The sequence below is a fragment of the Platalea leucorodia genome (genome assembly GCF_965183815.1).
Source record: "Platalea leucorodia genome assembly, chromosome: 2".
In the NCBI taxonomy this organism is placed as follows: Eukaryota; Metazoa; Chordata; class Aves; order Pelecaniformes; family Threskiornithidae; genus Platalea; species Platalea leucorodia.
The window spans coordinates 127,515,031-127,537,354 of record NC_138824.1 but is presented as its reverse complement, the minus strand read 5'-3'; the positions used below and the strand labels follow the sequence as shown (position 1 = coordinate 127,537,354).

General features: G+C 46.6%; 1 protein-coding gene across 8 annotated transcripts in view; it reads left to right on the top strand.

Annotated features, from left to right (window-relative positions):
• B4GALT4 (beta-1,4-galactosyltransferase 4) overlaps positions 1-22,324 on the top strand; it is a 45,236-nt gene that overhangs the window by 1,597 nt on the left and 21,315 nt on the right. For 2 of the 8 annotated variants that reach the window (XM_082335232.1, XM_082335231.1), the window contains one exon: positions 2,249-2,483. The gene's annotated coding sequence lies outside the window, so the exon portion shown is untranslated. Of the gene's footprint in view, positions 1-2,248; positions 2,484-5,106; positions 6,005-7,066; positions 7,151-10,443; positions 10,557-20,336; positions 20,510-21,464; positions 21,511-22,119; positions 22,217-22,324 lie in introns of those variants that run through there. The other 6 variants (XM_082335234.1, XM_082335233.1, XM_082335236.1 and 3 more) reach the window with 6 other exon arrangements.

Below are 22,324 nucleotides of genomic sequence, written 5' to 3'. Positions count from 1 at the left end.
GCCTGACCAACCCTCCCCTCTACTCTGTTTTACTTTTAAAACGATGGTCTGGAAGGGGCTCCGAAAAAGTCTCATTGGCTTATCAGTGTGGTTGGGCTTCTTTCCGTTACAGAATTCTCCCTCCTCATTCCCTGCCCTGACCCTGATCAGGGTCTGTCCCTCATGCATTCACTTTCCTTCCTCCAGCCTCAGCAGCATCTTCAGGTAATTTTCATGTCTACAAACTGGACCACAGCTGCCGTACTCTGAATAGACCGCGTATCCCTGCCTCGCTGCCCTCGCACCTTGGCTTTGCTCATCCTTCTCCCCGTAGCCACAAAAATGACCGGTGACATCCCAGCTGGCCCAGCAGGCTGTGGCCGTAGTCCCTGTGTCTGCACCTCTGGAGTACACACCTTGTACTAGGAAATCTGCCAAAGTGTTCTGTTGTTCCAGATCAGCTGGAAAAAAACCCAAACTAAAATGTGAAATCTTTCAAAAAATAAATTGTTCTTAACCCCAGTCCAGGCGTCCCTAAGGCCTGAGGCCCCTGCTGCAAGAGAAAGCTGCTCTTTGTGTAAAATATGCCCAGGAGATTTTAGCTGATGGAGCTGTGCAGCAGGGCACAGTCAGGTAGGAGACCGAGGTCTGTGCTAATTCCACAGGGGGAAAATTCATTTTCAGCTGCAAACCTGAACACCAGTTTTAAGTCTGGATACATGCAGAAGAATCTGACAGCTGCTATGCATTTTGACTCAAAGAAGTAACTTTGTGTTATTTGTAGAAGTTAGGCTAATGACCTGACAACAGCTTGGGCTGGATGTTTTAAGGTTTATGCACCCTCCTTCCTAGCATACTACTTATTAACGGTTATGCATACGGAATTCAATGAAATCGTATGGAGGCTTGGGTGCCTCGTCTTTTCCTTTCTCATTCTCACAGGGAAACAGCATGAGCCTGGGACAACGGCGGAGTGACAATTTATTCCCATCTATCCTTGATAACGCTAGTTCAGGAATAACTTGCCTTTATCTGCCAGGGTCCTTGTGGCCAATCCGTTGGCATTTATCACTGAATTCACCACAGAGATGTGTGAACCTCTGGGTCCTTGCTTTCTCCCTATTTGCAAGGAAACTGTAATCCAGACTGAGCTAAGGAAACAAGGACTGAGGAACAAGGAGCAGCTCAGGCAGAATGTGAAAAATGAGACCATCCTCGTTACATTTTGTGAAGTCTCCCTAGTGTTTTAACTGACCCTTGCATGGGACTTTATCATGTGAAACACTGGATTACGTCAGCGAGAAGCCCAGGAAAGTACAGAGGCCCATGTTCAAAAAGACCCGTCCTCTCTGATTAAATGTTTAGCTGCTACAGGGACTTTGATAAAACGCTCACACTGAGTCACCGTACCGCCGCTTTCCCCACTGGCCTGTACACCAACAAACACCAACGGAATAAAACTTCTCATGCTCTCAGCCAGCAGCCCACTGATTTTGTCTGTCTTTACCTCTGTTCCTATTTTCTTCTAACTCTCATTTCCTCTCCGGTATTTCAGGTTAATGCCCTTTTCATTTACTTCTCGCTTCTGCCATGCTTTGTGTCTGTTTTCTGCTGTCCCTTAGAAGACCTAACCCCTTTTTCTTTGTCAGTCACTCTCCCTCTTGTTTCAAATCCCTTTCCAGTCTTCCTGATTTAACCCCTTTTTCATTTTATCAAACATCCCCTCTATCCCTTTACTCCCAGGCTATTGCCCCCCAATCTGTGGGACATAAATGGGTGTCACCCTGAACAGTCCTGTAACTTTACCCTGGGATACAGCTGTTATTTCAGGCAGGGAGCCAAAGCCTTACCGCGACAAAGCAAAGACATAATTTCCATCTCGTGTACCTGTATCCAGAGGAGGTTGGGTCCCACTAACAGCGTAGCTGTAGTGACGTGAAATTCAGCATGAACCAATTGCTTGAACGTCCACCAGTCGCTGGGATGACTTTTGAAGCCCGTTCTAAACTCCTTGCTACTGATACCACGCTGTCATCTATAACTTGACCTGCCCCATGTTAAAGTGATCCCTGCTTTGCTGACTTGTACAGCTGTGACAGCGGGTCACCACCGCCAGGGTGTATTTCCGTGGAAGTTATTTTGTGCTGCAGAGTGTTTGCCCGCTAGGATTGGGCTCCAAGGTTTAAAATAGGGCATAGCTGAAAAAGACACAGTGAAAACAGGAGCACAGACCTCTGGATTTAACGCAACTATCTTAACGCTCTTCCAGAAAATACAGGTGTCACGGGGATCGCGAGTCACTGGACACTCGAGGCGGAACTTCCTCTTGTGCCCGCACAAACACCGCTTGGATTTTGTGTGCGAGACACTGCCTGGGAAGTCAGATCTCCCTTCCGAAGGTTCCTCTGTCTCACATCTGTATGCAGGAACGGGTCACTGCTGCTGTTCACCTTTCGAGGCCACACCGCATCAGGCAAACAGCTTTCATCTGAAAGATTGATCAGGTAAAAGGCCTGTGTTTAAGCTGTGAGATTGAAGAATAGAGGCGAACAGAAAGGCTGCTTTCACACTCGCTGCAGGCAAGAGCGTCTGATGTGGACTTTGTATCTGCATCCAAGAAAACGGTGCTTCCGTACATCTTCTACACGTCGTGTTATGGAGCAGTTTTACTTCAGGTCACTGATGTCTATGTGAATAGGCAACTAACCGGCAGGGCTTTAAAATCTGCTCCTGCTCAGCAAATAGCAACGCTAACAGAAACAGACCCAAACGACCCATGTTCTGATTCCATTTGCTCAGAAATTCCGCTATTTCTAGGTCGCTGTATTGAGATAAACTACATCCAGGATCGCTTCATCGGTCATTTTTTAGTAGCACCGAGAACTTGCTGGTCTGGATTTGAGTTCTGAGGGAAACTCTTTATGCTGTGCTAAGAAAACTGGTGAGGTATCAGGTTTTCTGTCTGATATCATTGCCTCTTCCCAGACAGGAAAAAAAAGGTCCGTTCATCACCTCAACATAATAAAGTTACTCGACATGCCATATACTGTATGTCCTTCTCCGAACTGGAGATTCCACTGAAATGCCTGCTACTAAGTTTACAGATGATTATTTATTGGATGGCATTGTTTCCACAACTCATGATCTTTGGTCTTTTTCAAGGATTTCAAAAATATCATTTTACACTTTGAAAACTTTGAGTCACTGGGGCATTTGGGGAAAAAATCGCTTGTACCGCATTTGCGTGTGGCGTGGGGCCCAGTGATAGATGGCTGATATGCTGGGTAGCCTAAGTTCAGTTCTGGTCATATTCTACAAGTGAGATTAAAATTAACAGCTAAAGATCTCATCTAGGACGATCTGAAATTTTGAGGTAGGGGAAAATGTAAGGTTTTGCTTAAGAAAAGATTAAAGATAGATCACTGAAGGAGACTCCAGACTCAGGACCCTTCTCAATACAGGCTCTGTTCCCGTGAGATCTACAAGAGGGTTTTATTTTTTAGAACAAGCGTTAACATTTAGTCCAGAGGAAAGAAACCCGATTAAAGAAAGTTTGGCAAATGTTAAATTTGCCAGATAAGGACGCTTGTGGAGGAAAACACGCAGAGGGACTTTGAGAAAAGCGTAGCCATAGAAGTGCTTGTATCAGTTTAACAGAGCGTTCCACGGGCCATAAACGGAGTTAATTGCTGTTCTCGGCGCATTTTGTTCCCACGTCCCCCACGACGCCATCCCTGCAACGGCCCAGATTTCTCACAGATCCTTGATACCCCCGTAACGCAGTATCCCCGATACCTCCAAGTCCACGCAACACTTGCGGATCCTCTGCGCATCCCGATTCGCGTCTGGCGTCTTCACGCACGCCTATGGCCACCCCTTCTCCTCCCTTATCTGTCCCGCGAGACCACCGCGCCGTAAGAGCTTCGCGTCTCGCCGTTCGCTTACCTATCTGTGTTGGCCTGCAGGACGAGCGAGGATGTGATTTGCTGCGTGCGTTGGGACTTAAGGAACCCGCTGATTAAATCCGCGGGAAGCGCGGGGACAGACAAGCCGGATAATGCCAATGCACTCTCGCCGGGTCAAACGACGACTAACGCTCTCTGCCACTCTCTCAGCGGAGCGTCTTCTGTATCTGCAGCTCTCGTTCTCGCAGCGCTAACAGAAACTTCATGTCTTTGGGACCGATGCCGCTTTGACAGATTTAATTACAACCAGCAAGTAGCATCTGGATTTGAAAATTACATAATCTTATAAAATCCCACTAAAACTGTCCATAGGTGTGACTGATACCATCAGAAACGGGGTCACTCATACAGTTTTTAGTGGACAACTACTCATACATCTTTTATTTTTGGATTATCAACATCCTTCACTATTTACAAACTGAAGGAATTTAAGACTAGCCTTCATTCTCCCTCAGATCTAATTTCTGACAGTTTCAGTGTTGTGTTTTTTTTTTTTCTTGCAAAAACATTTACAACATCTTGCTTCATTTAATTTCTTACACTTTTAAACAGAATTTTTCTCCTCTCTGGTTCTTTCAACAGAAGTAATTTCTCACCACAAAAGAAAATAAATTTTGCCTTTTTCTTGAAGGGCTTTTTTAGCGCTTGACAGCAGATTTCTCTTGGGTGCAACTTTATGAGGTCTGGGTGGAATATTCCAGCTCCTGATGGGCACGTCTGCAGGCCCACCCTAGAGCCAGGCGGACTCAGCAGGGCAGCACCGTGGTCAACCCTGCTGCTCCCCTCCTGCTTTTCTTGCCGTTGTCCGTGAAACCGCTTTGATATTTTGACCAAATAATTTAAAATAATCATTCGTTTTCTGCGGGTGGGGGCAGTTATGCTGGAAAGTTTTGCATGGAGAAACAACAAACGTTATATTATTGTGAAGGGGCTGGAGCACAAGGCTGGGGAGGAGCAGCTGAGGGAGCTGGGGGGGCTCAGCCTGGAGAAGAGGAGGCTGAGGGGAGCCCTCATCGCTCTCTGCAACAGCCTGAAAGGAGGCTGGAGCCGGGGGGGTCGGTCTCTGCTCCCCAGGAACAAGCGATGGGACGAGAGGGAACGGCCTCAAGCTGCGCCAGGGCAGGTTTGGGTTGGATATTGGGAAAAACTTCTTCACCGAAAGGGCTGTCAGGCACTGGCACAGGCTGCCCAGGGAAGTGGTTGAGTCCCCATCCCTGGGGGGATTTAAAAGCCGGGCAGACGTGGCGCTTAGGGACACGGTTTAGTGGTGGGCTTGGCAGTGCTGGGTTAACGGTTGGACTCGATGATCTTAAAGGTCTTTTCCAACCTAAACGATTCTATGATTCTAGCAATATGAATTTTGGCTAATCCATAGGGTGATCTGATTTGTACTGCAGACAAAAATACCTTTGAGGCTTTTTTCCAAATACTGAGAAAACTGGCCACGAACAGATAAACGCTTGCAGCCGTCTGCCCGTGGGCGTGCACACTGGAAGGGGTTTTGTCGGCACTCTGTTAGCGTTCAACACAAAAAGCCCTTTTGTGATTGCACTTAAGATTTAGGTAGGGGAACACCTTTCTCTTCCCTGAGCAATTGGGGTTTGGAAGTGGGTATCTTAAGTTCTGATTTCTGAGATTCTAATAACTCCTGCCAAGCCCCACCTAATTTCACTGTAAAGAAGTGCTAAATATGATACATTTTGAGAAGAAGCAAAACTCTCCACGTCTGACCTTTGACAAGTACCAGCAATGCAAATGCCGCGATGCCCACGGCCCTCAAAGCTCCCCTGCAAGTTCACAAACGCCAGGCGCGTCGGCATTCCCGCGAACGGCAAGACCTGGCAGGGCTGCGGCACCCAGCCACGAACACGCCGGGCGTGCCGAGCCGCCGGCACCGGCTCACCTGTGCTGATAACGTTATGCCTCCCGAGTTTGCTCTGAAATCCTAAAGCAAACAAGCGGATAAGGCCCGCACGGCCCGGTACTCCCAGCCCCGCCGAGGAGCTGCCACGGCTGAGGGAATAAGGATGGGTCGATGGCGGTGCCGCCGTGGTGTGGAGGTGGGTAGGGATCCATTCCCTTTGGGAAGGAAGGGAGGGAGGGAAGGAAGGGAAGGAGGGAGGGAAAGGAGCAATGGAGGGAAGGAAAGGAGGAAGAATGGAAGGAAGGAGGGAAGGAAGGAGGAAGGGAGAGAAGGAGGGAGGGAGGAAGGGAAGGAGGAAGGGAAGGAGGAAGGGAGGAAAGGACGGAAGGAAGGAGGGAGGGAAGGAGGAAGGGAGGGAAGGAAGGAAAGGAGGGAAAGAAAGGAGGAAGAAGGGAAGGAAGGAGGGAAGGAAAGGAGGAGGGAAGGAGGAAGAAGGGAAGGAAGGAGGGAGGGAGGGAGGAAAGGAGGGAAGGAGGAGGGAAGGGAGGAAAGGAGGGAAGGAGGAGGGAAGGGAGGGAAGGAGGAGGAAAGGAGGAAGAAGGGAAGGAAGGAGGGAAGGAGAGGAGGAGGGAAGGAGGAAGGAGGGAAGGAGAGGAGGAGGGAAGGAGGAAGAAGGGAAGGAAGGAGGGAAGGAGAGGAGGAGGGAAGGAGAGGAGGAGGGAAGGAGGAAGAAGGGAAGGAAGGAGGGAGGGAGGGAAGGAAGGGAGGAAAGGAGGGAAGGAAAGGAGGAAGGAGGGAGGGAAGGAGGAAGGAGGGAGAGAAGGAGGGAGGGAAGGGAGGAAAGGAGGAAAGGAAAGGACGAAGAAGGGAAGGAAGGAGGGAGGGAGGGAGGGAAGGGAGGGAAGGAGGAGGAAAGGAGGAAGAAGGGAAGGAAGGAGGGAAGGAAGGAGGGAAGGAGAGGAGGAGGAAAGGAGGAAGAAGGGAAGGAAGGAGGGAAGGAGAGGAGGAGGAAGGGAGGAAGAAGGGAAGGAAGGGAAGGCCGGCCGGCCGCGCCGCCTCACCGCCATCCCGCCCCTCGCCCCCTCAGCCGCCGCGGCGGCCGGGTCCCACCGGCAGCCGTTGGGCACGCGCGCGCCCCGCCCCCGGCAGGCGGCGGGGAGGGGAGAGGAGGGGGCGCGCGCGCGCGCGCGCGCAGCAGGGCGCCTGCGCGCGCGGGGGCAGCGGTCGGTTGGCCGGGGGCGCGCGGCCGCGGCGGGAACGGGGCTGCGGGTCCCGGCGGGTCCCGGCGGGCCCGGGGGCGAGCGGCGCGTCCGGCCCCTGGGCGCCCTTAGGGGCGGGCCCGGTGAGTAGGGGCTTGGGTTAAAAAAGCGGGGGAGCGGGGTGGGGAGCTGCCTGCCGCGAGGGCGGGCCTGACCCCAGCGGCGGCGGGCGGCGAGAGGGAGCGGGGTGCTGGGACCGGGACCGGGACCGGGTGAAGTTGCGGAGGGAGGGGTAAAAAGGTGGAAGTGAGCGGTGGGGATAACGAATTTCCGGAGGGTGTTTTCGATTTTTAAAATCCTTAGCGAAAGGGGGGTTTGCTTAATTGTGCCTCGTACTTGGAGCGTCTGAGGAAACTTTGGGTGGCCTGCTGCAGCCCGGCGCTCCTGGGCTGTCCCCGGCCTCTGCAGCGATCCCTGGGGAGCAGCAAGGGCAGGACTTGGGGATGCTCGTCCTGCAAATACATAATCCGGTACATAATTTCATCGCGGTGTAGCGTTGCTGATACCATTGGGAACAGTTGCGTATCTAAAAATCATGTACCGGGTGGAAGTACGTACCGCATCGGGCTCAGAGAGGAGGATGGATGTAGCGCGCTTTTAACTAAAGCTTTTGAGCAATTTTGTGGTAAAATAAATTCAGGACTTGGTGTTATTTTCTCTATTTCACACGTGGAGATGCTGCGACGCAGGCAAGCGATGCTGTTTACTAAAATTTTCTCACCGATGAGACATAAAATTCGCTCATTGCTCTAGGTGTTATTTTGGAGGAGCCGGAACAGTGATCAGAGGGCTTGAGGGGAGACTTGCACAGGGTCGTGGGAGCCCTCGTTTGACGAAAATGCCCTGGATGGGCTAGTGGTGATGGAAATGTGTTTGTAGGTCTTGAGGGAAAGCAGAAGTGGGGCTACTAGCGGGAGTATTTGAGAAGGTTTGGTTTCTGAGTCATAATACAAACACTTTTAAAGTATAGCTCTGATATGATTAGAAACCTTGTAGACTTAAGATTTTCACAGCACAATGGTAGTAATAGTCAAAAAGGAGAATACATGGATTCAATTTTTTGCTAATACCTGCTTGTCTCAAAGAGTTAACAGTGAAGATCTCTTGTCAATTTAACATTCTTTCTGCCCTGTCACTTAACAGCTATGGAAGTTCCCAAGGGACAGCTGAGTCAGTTTAGAAGAGCTCAGTTTTCAACAAAGAAGATTAGAGAAGAGGAAGGTGAAAGTTTAATGTCATTGAGATGGCTAACACTAAAAACAACCCAAACAAATAAACTTTAGGAGCTGTTCACATTCTTTAAATATTTACACTTTTTATCAGTAAGGTTGGTAGTTACATGAGATGGTCTTTCTCTAAAGATTATTTTTTTTTTTTTCTGCAACTCAGTGATGATTCTGTAAGTCGTCTGTTAATTACAAATACTCTGATTAAATTAGAATATTGAAAAGCGTGGCTTTGGAGTTTTGTATTGTTCTGTGTCATTATTCAACTTAGATAATGTTTCATGAATGTTTCTTTAACACTGTGAAGTATACCACCTTTCATGCAAGATACTGTTACTGTAAATGAGTTTTCTTGATAAACACTTTCTTTAGGTATGATTGATCTTGTTTTTGATTTACGTAGGTATTTCCTTGTCATTTTTGTAACAACTGTATTTCATTTTCACAAATACATTTCAGTTAGAAGTAAGAAATTTGTTACTTCAACTTTGGAAGGCTTGGGTTTTTATGTTTCTCTGTGGTTTAAGTTGCCACATTTTTCTCTTTTAAATAATATGTAGAAAAAAATAGAAGCTGAGGGGTGCTCGACTTCTGTTTCTATGATCCTAAATCTAAGGTGCCTGAATGAGCTTGGTGATCTTGGGTTTTTCTAGTTCAGAGGTGGTATGCCTGACGATTCTGAAGCCTGGTCAAATGACTGCCTGCATTGATGCAAGAGTTCAGTTAAAAACCAGCTTGTTTAGGCAAATACGTAGTCCAGAAATCTCCCAGCAGGTATGCAATTGGGCTAGCTGTTTTTAGTTTCAGAGGCTGGTGGTTTTTGCACTGTGTATAAATGTGTCCTGGTTTCAGCTGGGATAGAGTTAATTTTCCTCGTAGTAGCTGGTATAGTGCTGTGTTTTGGATTTAGGATGAGAATAATGTTGGTAGCACACTGGTGTTTTGTTGTTGCTGAGCAGTGCTTACACTAAGTCAAGGACTCTTCAGCTTCTTGTACTGCCCTGCCGGTGAGGAGGTGCACAAGAAGCTGGGAGGGGGCACAGCCAGGACAGCTGACCCAAACTGGCCAAAGGGCTATTCCATACCATATGACGTCATGCCCAGTATAGAAACTGGAGGGAGCTGTCTGGGGGGCAGCAATCGCTGCTTGGGGACGGGCTAGGCATCGATCGGTGGGTGTCACTAGTTTTTCCTGGGTTTTGTTTCTCTCTTTGTTGTTTTCATTACAATTTATTATTTTATTTCAGTCATTAAACTTTCTTATCTCAACCCACGAGTTGTTTTGTGGTTTTGTGGTTTTTTTGTTGTTATTTTTGTTTTTTTTTTTTACTTTTGCCCTTCCGATTTTCTCCCTGTCCCACAGAGGGGGGGGGAGGGTGAGCAAGTGGCTGTGTGGTGCTTGGTTGCCAACTGGGGTTAAACCATGACAAAAGGGGACCTTGAAAATTTTGTAAAACAATGGGAGAGAGCTTCCATCACTTTTTTTGTAATAGTTTTTAACACATCTAGGGGGTTTTATAACTATTGTGTCTCTGTGCTTTTTTTTTTTCTGTTGGAAGTGCTTTGGCATATGTACAAGTAAGGTGTGTTACAGCTGTGATTGTGTCATCTTGGTGTCCTTAAATATTTTTTTAGCATATATGTTGTGCTGCTTCTGAGAGTAACAACTGGATAATATTTATTTGTCAGGCAGTGAATTGTGGGATAAAGTTATCATGCCTTATAATTCAGATAATCCTTTTAAACCGATATCATAATGATTCTAAATGTATGCAATTATAAATAATAGCAAAATTTTTGGATCTAATGTTGCTGGGGCATCTGCAGCACTAATCATGTGTCCCCCTCAGTCTTCAGTCCTGTCATTGACTTATGAATAAAATTAGCTGCCAGAGTTTGGCCGTGGGATGGGGAGGGGTAATACCTGCGCAGTAATGAGAAGTGAAGGGTTGGAAAGGAGCCACTTACCCCTACCTTACTTCTGAGTTAATTATCCTCCCCCTCGACCTTCTCTCTTGTTGCTGGAAGGAGCTAGAGCCCCGATGCTGCTTGGGTGAGGAGGAGGAGGGTTCTCGAGGGACAGGAGCTCTTTAACCCTGAGGGGGTGGGAGAGGAGGAGCCCACATCACATCTCGCCTTTCATTCTCCAGATTTCCCAGCAAGATCCAGTGAGATGGGGAAAAGAGATTAGCAACCGAGCGGGAGGAAGAGAGATGCACTATCTCCCACCGCCTGAAATTTTACTGAGCTGCTTGTCCAAAAGGTTTAATAGTTTCTTGATTCTCGAGGGGGGGTATGTTTTTAGACTTAATTCCACAAGCATTTGAGTAAAATTGCTTGTTGCTGGGTTGAACTAGATTTGTTGGAACAGTTTTGAATTCTGTCAAACGCTGTTCTAGGCCGTAACACTTCCAAAGGATGTGAGTTAGAGCTTTTAAATTGTGTGTTTGAAACTTTTCTCCTGCATAAATATCCATCTGCAGATTGTTTGAAAACTGGCATAGATGTAAATTGTGTTCTAACGTGTACATTTAATAGCTTAACAAAGCCATGCCATCTACATAGTTTCTTGATAGGTGTCTTTGCAGTAGGCACTGACAATTCATAATCCTTACTGAGATCAGACTGCAAAAATAAAATTAAAAAAAAAAGTGAAATCTGTTCATGCCTAAGGAAGCTTCAACTGGAATGCCTTTGGTGCAGTTCTCATGCTGAAATACCTCCATGAGAAACAAATAATGGGATTCTGTTCTTGGTTATGCATTCATAATACATGTACAACTTTATTAGTTTTCATTTTTTTTTTTTTACAAATTTTTTCATAGATGCTTGTAAACTGAAAATTATAAATGTGTTAAGTAGCCACAGGTCTATACTTCTACCTCAACTTCTGTCATGTATTGCTTTAGCTATCTGAGGTTGACACTTTGATTTAAAAAATTCATTGTGAAGTACTTAAAGCTAAAATAAGAATGTGCACTGTCTTAATATAGTCTTTTTCTCAGATGTTATTTTTTTGTGCAGGAGAGAAGTGAGTGAGGAATTTGGCCAGAAATGTGTTGGGTTTTTTTGTTGTTGTTGTTTGGCTTTTTTTTTTTTTTTTTTGAAGTGGCAAGGTCTCTGGCATCCACTCCAGCAAGGCAGCAGGTGTCAGAAAAAGATAGGGTGTTGCTGAGTTGAACCATGACCTTAACCTTCCGTTATACGTGGGATTCCTGTGTTCACAGAAATCTGTTTTACCATGTGCTTTTTCAGGACGTTCTGCTGACCTTGGTGGGAAGGTGTTTTTAAATTATGCTGTATTTTTTTAAAAGATACTTCTGTGGTAAGCAGTTAGGTAGTTGGAGGGTGTGCCAGCACTGTTCGCTGTATGTCTTGCTCCGTCTCTTTGACTGCATTCAGTCTGACAGCGCCGTGTCTTTTACGGTGAGGTCAGTGGCTCAGCTGTAGTTGTGTAACAAGAGAGGCCATTCATAAATGTGTTTCTCGGCCTGGAGATGTTAGATTGCGTTTCCTAGCATAAAATCAGAGTTCATTGCATCTTAGGGAAGTAAAAACTGTACTGGAGTCTTGGAGCAGCACCCGCTCAGTTGGCCTGTGCTTGATAATGACGTTGGGTCATTTGCAGCAAAGGCTCTGTACTTGCTTAGTAAAGAAAGCGTAAGCTTTTTCTTTGGTAACCTCAGAAACCTTAATGTGATGTTCTAGGTGCTGAGTATTTGCCAAGAGTTGGGCCTCTGTTTTATAAGTGAAACATGACTGTATAAAGATGTCTGCTGCTTGCTCACCAAATTGTCTGGAAATGTTAAAAGTAGCTGTATATCCACTCTCTAATGTTTGAGATAGATGTAAAGCGCTCGAACAAGAGTGATGCCAAAGCCAAGATTCCTCTAGGGCCCTGGGTTAAGTGAAGATGTCAACTGAAATTTCTTCTGCATTGGTGAAATTGTTGCCTCAAGTTTGTCTACCTGAAGATAGATTTGCATAGCTATGGCAGAATAGTTATGCCATGGAGCAACGACTGTCTAGATGAACAGTCAAAAAGGGTCAGTCGGTTAATCTGAGGTGGTAGAAGTGTGTAGTTACTGTTCTGGACATCAGTAGAGGAGAGTGAAGCTCACAGGTATGTGCTGTGGTTGGAGGTACAGGGTGTAGAGGACTCTTGGCTGGGTGTACTGCTGGTTAGAAAATGACACACACTCTGGGTAAATAGGTGTGAGTAATCATTAAGAAGCCATACATCTCAAACAACGTGCTGGGTCTTTTAAACCACTTTTAAGTCAGTATTGCACTTCAAAGTGCTGTGTCGGGTGTAGGTGGCGAGGTGTTGGCAGCAGGGGTGGTGGTAGAGGGGTGGCCTCTGCGAGAACAGGCCAGGGGCTGCACCGGCGCTGAACACAGCCAGTTCTAGCCAGCCCCAAAACGGACCCACCGCTGGCCAAGGCTGAGCCCACCAGCCAAGCTGGTGGTGCCTTGGGGAAAATGTGTTTAAGAACGGGCAAAATGCTGCGCAGCAGCTCTGAGAGAGGAGTGAGGAGAGAGAGACGGAAAAGAGAAAAGAAAAAAAAAAAAAAAAACAAACACAAAAAAAGTGAGAAACAGCTCTGTGAACACCAAGACCAAAGAAGGAGGCGATGAGGAGGAGGCAGTCCTGGTGTGGAGCCGATACCCACCCTGCCGCCCGTGGAGGGGACCACGCGGGAGCCGAGAGATACCCACCCTGCCGCAGCAGACAGGCACGCCCTGAAGGGAGCTGCAGCCCGTGGAGAGCCCATGCCGGAGCAGGCTGCTGGCAGGGACTGCAGCCTGTGGAGGGGAGCCCACGCAGGAGCAGACTCTCTGGCAGGAGCTGTGGCTGGTGGAAGGCAGCCATGCTGGAGCAGTTCGTGAAGGACTGTACCCTGTGGGGAGGACCCGCACTGGAGCAGGGGGAAATGTGAGGAGGAAGGAGTGGCAGAGAGGAGCTGTTATGGACGGACCCCCCTTCCCCATCCCCCTGCACTGTTGTGGGATGAGGAGTAGAGGAGGTGGGAATGAAGGAGTGAAGTTGAGCCTGGGAAGGAGTGGATGGAATGTGTTGTAGTTTCTGTCTCTCACCATCCTACTCTATTTTTAATTGGCAAGAAATTAATTTTCCTCAAGTCGAGTCTGTCTTTCCTGTGACAGTAATTGATAAGTGATCTCCCCGTCTTTATCTCAGCCCATGAGCTTTTTCATCTTATTGTCTCCCCCTGTCCGCCTGGGGAGGGGGGAAGCGCGGGAGCGGCCGGGTGGGTGTCTGGCAGCCAGAAAATCAGTGACACCCATTCAAAGGACAACGGACTTCACGCGTACCAGTGCTCAGGGACTGCTGCTTTTGTCCAGTGCATTCACTGTGGAGCAAGTTGTTCAGCTCTTTGATCATAAACCAGAGCAGGCTGGGACGCAGGAATAGCGCTTCCCCTTTGGGGTAACGTTGGGTGGAAGAACAACGGCGTCCCTGTTAGGGATAGGTGAGATACTGAGACGCTCCTATTTTCTTCTCCGTCCTGCATGTCAGAGTTAAAGATGTATGGAGAGTCCTCTTTCAGTGCTTTTCTGCTATGATGTTCCTTTTGTATGAAACGGATTTATTGTATTTGCCTGCCAAGCCTTTCCTTATTTACATCTGTTGCAATTGCTGCTTCCATGATGCCCACGGGCTTGGAGACAATAAGTTATATAAGGTAAATATCTAGGTTATTTAAGGTAAATATCTAGGTTATTTCCTGGTGTGTTATGTATTCTTTATCTGTAATTCAGGGAGTTGGAGCTGCTGTTCTTTTGCGTTGCGTATCAAGCAGTTAACAAGCAATACATAGAAAGGAAAGAGTGCGGAGGCAGCACATCTGTTTCTGTTCTCCACACAACTGGAATGTTTTAGCTGGCAGTGGCTGTTATTCTAATCAGGCCCCACGAATGCACCTTGGTCTGTTTCTTTTTAACTTGCACGTTTCCTCTTTAAAATTGTCTGGTTCAAGGCGGTTTGTAGGATGTTACCAGTTACTGCCTGGAAATGCGTAGTATCGTCCTCCTAAAACAACCATTCCTATTCAACTGAAAGCTGAGCTATTGTTTTTCTGCTGCTAGTTGTACCAGGTCTTCTGACCTTCTTCGGTGGGAAGGGTAGACAGAGGATCACGGAAGGCTGCTGGAAATGCTGCTTGCCTCCTGAGCCGGCTAACCCCCTGTTAGCGTGAGAGCCCGTGCCGGTGGACCGAAGGCGTAGTTTGGGGACTGGAGCGGAGAGGAAGGCGAGGCGGTGACAGTTGAGATCTAGGCTGGGCTGACTTTGTGGCCGACTTGTTAAAACGCACAGTAGTCCTGAAGGTTTTTTCAGACGCTACTAAGTGTCTGAAACGAGGAAGTTTTTCCCCAAAAGTCTTGGGCAGTCCTAATGATAAGACCTTTGTGGCATAGAGGAGGAGGGGGAAGCTTCAAAACATCTACCTGCTTGGAACGTATGTATTGTACAAAGTTCAAACAGGTTTGAGTTACAGGAGATTAAGACTTGTCCTGAGGCTGCACCTATCCTTTCTCTCACCACCTCTGATACAGGGTACACAGCTAAGACTGATTGTATGTACTCAGGCCTCATCCTTTCTATATGTTCTGTCATTATCTCTATGTGGACTGGAAGCATGAGAAAATCCCACCCCTTGCCTGACACCCTAAGGTAAGCTCATAAATTCCTCTAATGTAGGTGCAGCTCTACTGAAAGAAGTGTGTTTGTCAGCTTAACGCATAGCAGCTAGGGAGGAGCCTTAGGGAGGTTGGCAGCTGTGTGCCAGACCGGAGCTCGGCCAGCATGGCCAACATTGCGGTGCTGCTGCCCTGGTAGCCTCAGAGAGCCCCAGATGGGCAAGACAGCAAAGAGACACCTCCGTTGTTTCCATCCTGCTGATTCGGCGAGGTTGCTAGAGGAGTGTTACGGGGCAAAGTGGTGGAAGAAGCACCAGGGAGGGACAACCTTGTAATAATAAGTTACCTCTTGTGAAAAGACTGGTTGAAAGACCCTTGCATAAAGTACGCGCTTCTGTCTGTGGTGGTAATGTCACAGGCAGGGATGTCTGAGCGATAACAGAGAGCAGCACCTGGACTTCTCCACAGGTATGGACAAGAGGGTGGGCAGCTTGATCTGCATAAGAAGAATGGCATTGCTAATGTTAAAAATATCCAAATGGAGCAGATACCAGAAAAGGCTCCAATAGAAATTGTGGTTTGCTTTTAGGAGCAAAGGCTTGAGCCTTTGTTTCTAATGGAATGGTTTGTTATAGTAATTATTTGTATGCAGTATTGCTTCTGGCACAGTGCTCCGCCAAGATCTGCCTGAGTGCCCCCGTGCTGGTTCTGCCGCGCTGGGAGGAAAGGAGAGAGGCTGCCTGCCATCCCGGGCTGGGACGCGAGCCGAGGGAGGGGCGCGTGGGACAGCACGAGGGAGCCTCTTAGGGCTGGGGAAAAGCGGGATGTGTTGGCTTTTTGCTCTTTTTTTTTTTTTTTTTTTTTTTTTTTTTTTTAAGTCATCCTGCAAGGTTTGAGCCGACTCTTCCCTGCAGCATGTGAGAGGTAACAGAGGTCTCTTTATGGCGTGGGGTTTCCTGGATGAAAAGCGTCCGCTGCGTGCGTAGCGCTCTCCGTGCTTCGCGGAGTGACTGCTCCGTAGGCAGGAGGGATGTGGCAGCAGCAGCGAGTGGTTTAATGCGTTTGCTTCATTTGGCTTGAAATCCGGAGAAGTGGAAGGGGTATTTGTCTGACGATTGGGTTTCTTTAGTTTGTGTGTGTGTGGTTTTTGTTTTTTTTTTTTTTTTTTAATAGCCCATGACTTCATTTCTCAGTGCAGTTGGTGGTTTTTTTTACTAGGAAGAGGTAATAGGATTATAAAACTGTTGTATAAAAGAGGTATTAAAAACTATTAGCTTAATGCCCTACTAAAAACCTAATCTTCTGAAAAGAAGGAAACGCCTGTGAAAGAAGTAGGTTTAGACTCCTGTAAAACTTGAGGACTTGAACTGTCTTGCTTAGAAAAGCTTATGCTGTGCAGTGATCTTTCTACCTTGTCAATTGTAAAGAATTTAATTCTTTCTTGGAGGGTTTAATGAAGAAGATTGCTATACAGCTTCATGATAGTCCCAGACCTAACTTATTTCTACTTTTGACTTTGGCCTAGATAAAATACTAAGTAATAATCTGCGTAGTGCAGAGCTGAAAAATGCAGTCCCAAGGAACGCTTTCATGCTTCATTTCCTGCTTGAACTTATGAGGGTTTTTAAAGTTAGATGGAAAAGAATCCTTTTTTGCTGCTAAACCTGTTCTGCCATCTGTGAATTTGTGTGTGAGCTTGAGGAGGTTGCAGGGGCTCCTGGAAAATCCTGCATGATAGGAAACCTGTCCTTACTGGGCAGTGCGAAACAGGTAGAGTCAGAAAGTTCGTTTGTGTAAATTAAAAACTAATTTTCCGTGCATCAAACGAAGGTGTCTCTCTGGAGCTGTTCTGCAGATGTTCCATACAGGGTGAATTATTTTAAATACAAACACATGAGAAATAAAATGTAGGCAGTTCTCACTGATTATTTATACTGTTAAACATAACTTTTTTGATAAGTAATCATGTGATTCCAGGCTTTAGCACAGTTATCATAATGACAATTTTTATCTAAAAAGGTATCAGGGAAAAATGTTTGGAAAATAATGAGTTTTTATCAACTCCAATTACATAACAGATTTTGTTTAATAAGATTACTTTCCTTCACTAATATCAGGGCTACCAGTAATCCATCTTCCTGCTGAGACTGTCTTCGTCTACCTAGTGATTTTTGCCTAGATGAAAAAGAAAAGCCTTTAGTCCAGAATTTCTGGGTATCTCTGAGCTTGGTAATGCTAGTGGCTTCAGTCAGGCTGCTAGGCAAGTGCCCGCTGCGTACGGGTGGATCGACCCCGCAGCCCTTGCATGGGGAACCAGCTTGCACATACGTTGCTCACTTGCTCTGTGCTTGCACGGCCTGTCGGGCTCCGATGCATCTGTATTTCTGTTGGGGAAAACCCTGAGTGAAAATCGATGGCTCTGATCTTTCTAGTTTGCTTAGGAAGAAGTCTTGTCCATGCTGGAACCTTGCTTGCTGTTTTGGTCTGCCCGGATGGAGAGCAAGTTAGGGCTTTGTGTTCATGCCACCAGGCTCAGAGATCAGAACCGAACCCCCCTGTTTGTGGGGTGAGTCCTATAGCACTGCATTTCTGATCGGTTCCTACAGGTAGCCTGTTCGGAACAGTGCTAGGAACCTTGGAGCAAGCAAGTAGGGTTTGGCATATGTTTTGAAAAACGTAGCAGGCTACAGAACTTGAGTTGGCAGCCAAGCTGCAGAGCACAGGGACAGTTACCAGTACAGATATGATGTTGGGGAACGCAGATCATGCAGTATTTATGTGCCTCGATACGATCATGGATATGTTTAGAAGTGTGTTTGTAGCGTCTGTCTAGATATGAGTATGTCTACATATTGATGGAGACCTTTCTCATTTTTCATTGATTTGGGATCTCTGGCAGATGTCATATTTGGATAACTATGAGTTTTTTTGTTTATTTTTTTTCATGGATTTTTGAAATGGGTACCCTGGTGGTTTTAACCTTGTGGCCTGAAGTGCCGTGCCCTTGTAGTCAGCTGTAACTTTCTAAACTAGGTTTGGTTATGCTTCACCGAGAATTTATTTCGCAAGAAAAGTTGCAGTTTATGTACCAATGAAAGTTTCTTGGTACGTTTGATGAAGGTCAGATCTAGCTAGAGAGAGGTTTGAGAGCTATGAGAAGAGTTTAGTTGCACCACAGATGTTTTCCCACCCATATTTGAGGGACAGTCACCCCGAGTTGCAAAGTATAGAAGAAGGAAGAACCACATTTCCAGCATCTTGGGGATTATTGTTTATAGCAGGATTTGTTTAGTATTGAATTTTTGATTGCATTATTGTTTGCACATGTTTTAATATCTGACTGGGTGGTCTTTTTTCACTCCCCAACCAATATATCAGCCATGATTTAGGGATATCAAAGATGACAAGAAGGGCTTCTATAAGTACCTAAGTAACCAAAGGAAGACAAGGGAAAGAGTGGGCCTGTTGCTCGATGGGATGGGGGACGTGGTTACGCAGGACATGGAAAAGGCTGAGCTACTGAATGCCTTCTTTGCCTCAGTCTTCACTAGCAAGACTGTGATTCAGGAATCCCAGGTCCCAGAGACCAGGAGGAAAGGCTGGATGAAGGAGGATGTACCCTTGGTGGAAGAGGATTACTTAAGAGGTCGGGGAATATTTAAGCAAACTGGACGTACAGAGGTCCATGGGCCACGATAGGATGCACCCATGAGTGCTGAGGGAGCTGGCTGATGTGATTGGAAGGCCGCTCTCGATAATCTTTGATCAATCATGGCGACTGGGAGAAGTGCCCGAAGACTGGAGGAAAACTGCTGTCTTCAGAAAGGGCAAGGAGTACGACCCAGGGAACTATAGGCTGGTCAGCCTCACCTCGATACCTCAGAAGGTGATGGAGCAGCTGACCATTTCGAGGCATATGAAGGACAAGAAAAAAATCATCAGGAGTAGTCAGCATGGATTCACCAATGGGAAGTCATGCTTAACCAACTTGATAACCTTCTAGGATGAAACAACTGGCCTGGTAGATGAGGGGAGAGCAGTGAATACTGTCTGCCTGGACTTCAAGAAGGCCTTTGATGCTGACTCCCATAAGATCCTCATGGAGAAGCTGTTGATGTATAGGCTGGATAAGCAGACAGTGCAGTGGATTGAAAACTGGCCGAGCTGCTGGGCCCAGAGGGTGGTTGTCAGCAGCATGAAGTCTAGTTGGAGGCCAGTAACTAGTGGTGTACCCCAGGGGTCAATACCGGGTCCAGTCCTGTTTAACATCTTCGTTAATGATCTAGATGATGAGGCAGACTGTGCCTTCAGTGAGTTTGCAGACCACACCAAATTGTGAAGAGTGGCAGATACACCAGAGGGTCGTGCTGCCATCCAGAGGGAGGAACAACCCCAGGCACCATTGCATGCTGGGGACCACCCAGCTGGAAAGCACCTTGGCAGAAAAGGACCTAGGGTTGGTGGCACCAAGCTGAATGTGAGCCAGCAATGGGCAAAGAAGGCGTGTGGTATTCTGGGCTACATTAGGCAAAGTATTGCCAGCAGGTTGAGGGAGGTGATCCTTCCCTTCTACTCAGCACTGGTGAGGCCACACCTGGACTCCTGTGTCCATTTCTGGTCTCCACAGTACAAGAGAGACATGGACATACTGAAGAGAGCCCAACGGAGGGCCATGATGAAGGGACTGGAGCATCTCTCCTATGAGGAAAGGCTGAGAGAGCTGGGACTCCTCAGCCTGGAGAAGAGAAGGCTCAGGGAGGAACTTCCCAACGTGCATAAATACCTGAAGGGAGGGTACAAAGAGGATGGAGCCAGGCTCTTCTCAGTGGTGCCCAGTAACAGGACCAGAAGCAATAGGCACAACTGAAACACAGGAGATTCCATGTGAACATCAGGAAGCACTTATTTTACCGTGAAAATCACAGCCCTGGCACAGGCTGACCAGGGAGGCTGTGGAGTCTCCATCTTTGGAGAGATCCAGAAGCCATCTAGACATGGTCCTGGGCAACTGGCCCTAGGTGGCCCTGCTTGAGCAGGGGGTTGGACCAGATGACCTCTTAGAGGTCCCTGCCAACCTCGGCCATCCTGTGGTTGTGATTTGCGTATCCTCAACCTGTACTTAATTGGTAAATGTTTAATTTGTATCTAATTGCAAGTTGCGAAGCATCTGCTCCATTATTTCATGTGAATTGCAGAATGACTGTTGGGCTTTATTAAGGTTGGAGTAGATACTGCATGACTGTTCTCGTCAGTATTTTATTGAGGCTGTTCCATTAATAATGATTTTATGGCTGTGTGACTACTCTGTTTTTTATACTACTTCTCTGGGTGTGGCTTTTTAACAGCGGGCCCTGGGCCTAACTTTTTTTTTTTCTTTAACAAGGTCCAAACTCTGTTGTTCTTGACTCTGGCTTAGCTGCCTGACTTATCAACCCAGGTATTTTAAGCTTGCTGGTGAAAGATCGCTTTTTCAAGTGAAGAGTCTGTAGTGTGAAATAGTAAAGCAACCTCCTCCAGTGGGGCAATGATCAAGTTTTCCTTTCGTTTCTCTGACAGGTAAGTTTTTACTGAGGCTTAACCTCTTGCTTGTCCTTTTATTTCCAGTTACTGTCCTCTTAAGTTCATGAGTTCTCCGTCTTTGGTGGGAGTCATAAAAGTGCCAGCTCTTCACTGTCTTTCTCAGTCACCTTCGTTCATAAGGGTCCGGTTCTTTATCATTTGTTAGTAGAATCAGACAGGCCTTTCTGTGCACGTGCCATTCTTGTGTCTTGGGGGGGAAACAACGCTAATACCTTTTAACCTATGAAGTAATAATGTAAGGTAAATTGATGGGTAAATTGATTCAGGTATGTTTTTCCGTGTAAAATACCCAAAATATCTCCAGGCTTTCCACCTTTTGAAATACATACTATATTCTCCATAGAAAACATAAAAAATACCAAGCTGCAAGTTTACGAAACGTGAATTACGCCCTTCTGCCTGTGTGTTGTGATGAGTTGAAAGTGGCTAATTGTTGTGGTCGTGCATGCGGATTTATGCTCCTCTGTTGAAGGGCTCAAGTGTATTTTAAGCAAGAGCAACATTCTGTCGTTGCCGGAGAACTCAGTTAAGGTGTAGTTTTAGTTACGTGACATAATTCACGCTGACAGTAGTACGGTCTGAATATTTGTCAGAGGCAAGTACTGTGAACTTTTAGTAACATCTGCTTACAAAGGAATCTCGCAAAGCTGACAAAGGAGACTGGTATGTGGGAGATTTCACCTAACTGAATAGGAGGGGAGGAGAGTATAAATAAGATTGGTGCAGTAAGTTCAGAGCTTCTGTTCATAATTTAACATCCTCATACCTTAGCAATTTCATACCAGTGTGCTCCTCCTGATATTTAACAAAAAAAGGTATTTTGGAAGCTTGTTCTTCTGACTAATACTGCTGATTCCTTCCTGATGTTTCATTATGGTTTTTTCCGTGGATAATTAAAAATTAATTTTTTATTTTATTTGTGGAAAAAAAGAATTTCTTGGGGGGACAGCCCATTTGCACGAGTCTGTGCATCAGAGGTAAGCAACTGTCTTACCTTTTTTTAAGAATGCAGTCCGCTTCTGATAAAGTGGGAGGCTATGAGTTTAATCAGTTGATTTTTAGCAAATACCTGTTGACAGTCATTCCCTGCACGTTAAGTTCAGTATCTTAACTTTATGTTGTACTTTCAGCCCAGGTGAATCTGGAAGTCGTTTGGGTTGGGGGGTGGAGAGGGAAGCTCCTTCCTCATGCACACACTTAGTACAGCAATACACTTGGTTTATTGTGGAGAGATCACCCTCCGTGGGGGAAGCACTTCGCCTGCTGACCACGGCACAGTAGCTGAGAGGTTATAAAAGGCAGAAATTTAGATTATTCCATGGAAACTTGCAAGTAGAGTTTAAACGAGCAAATTATAAGGTCTTTGATATAATAATTACCGGCTAATATTACCCACGGGGTCCGCAGTGTTTGCTGTTCTCCAGTCGTTCATACAGCTTATCGCTGATTCCTTGTACGCAGCTATTGCAGCGTATAAACTGCCAGGGCGTGGTGGACATTTTCTCTTTTATTTGAATCCCTGTTGTTTCGCTGATGGTCCACAGTGGGATAATAGGGTAAACCATTTTGGCCCGTTATTTCCTCAGGTGCTGCAGTTGTGAATCGGAGTCCTAAGCAACAGAGCTGAAATGTGAACTAAGCTGTGCTTCAGAATCACTTCGGTCCTGCAAAAGTCCTTCCCTGGTATGACAGTAACGACAGCTAACTAGGAAGCAGTGCTGGGCCGAGAGGCATGCACTGATGTTTCAGCTGGCAATAGTAAAAAGCAAATGTTAATCCTTCTTATTGCTC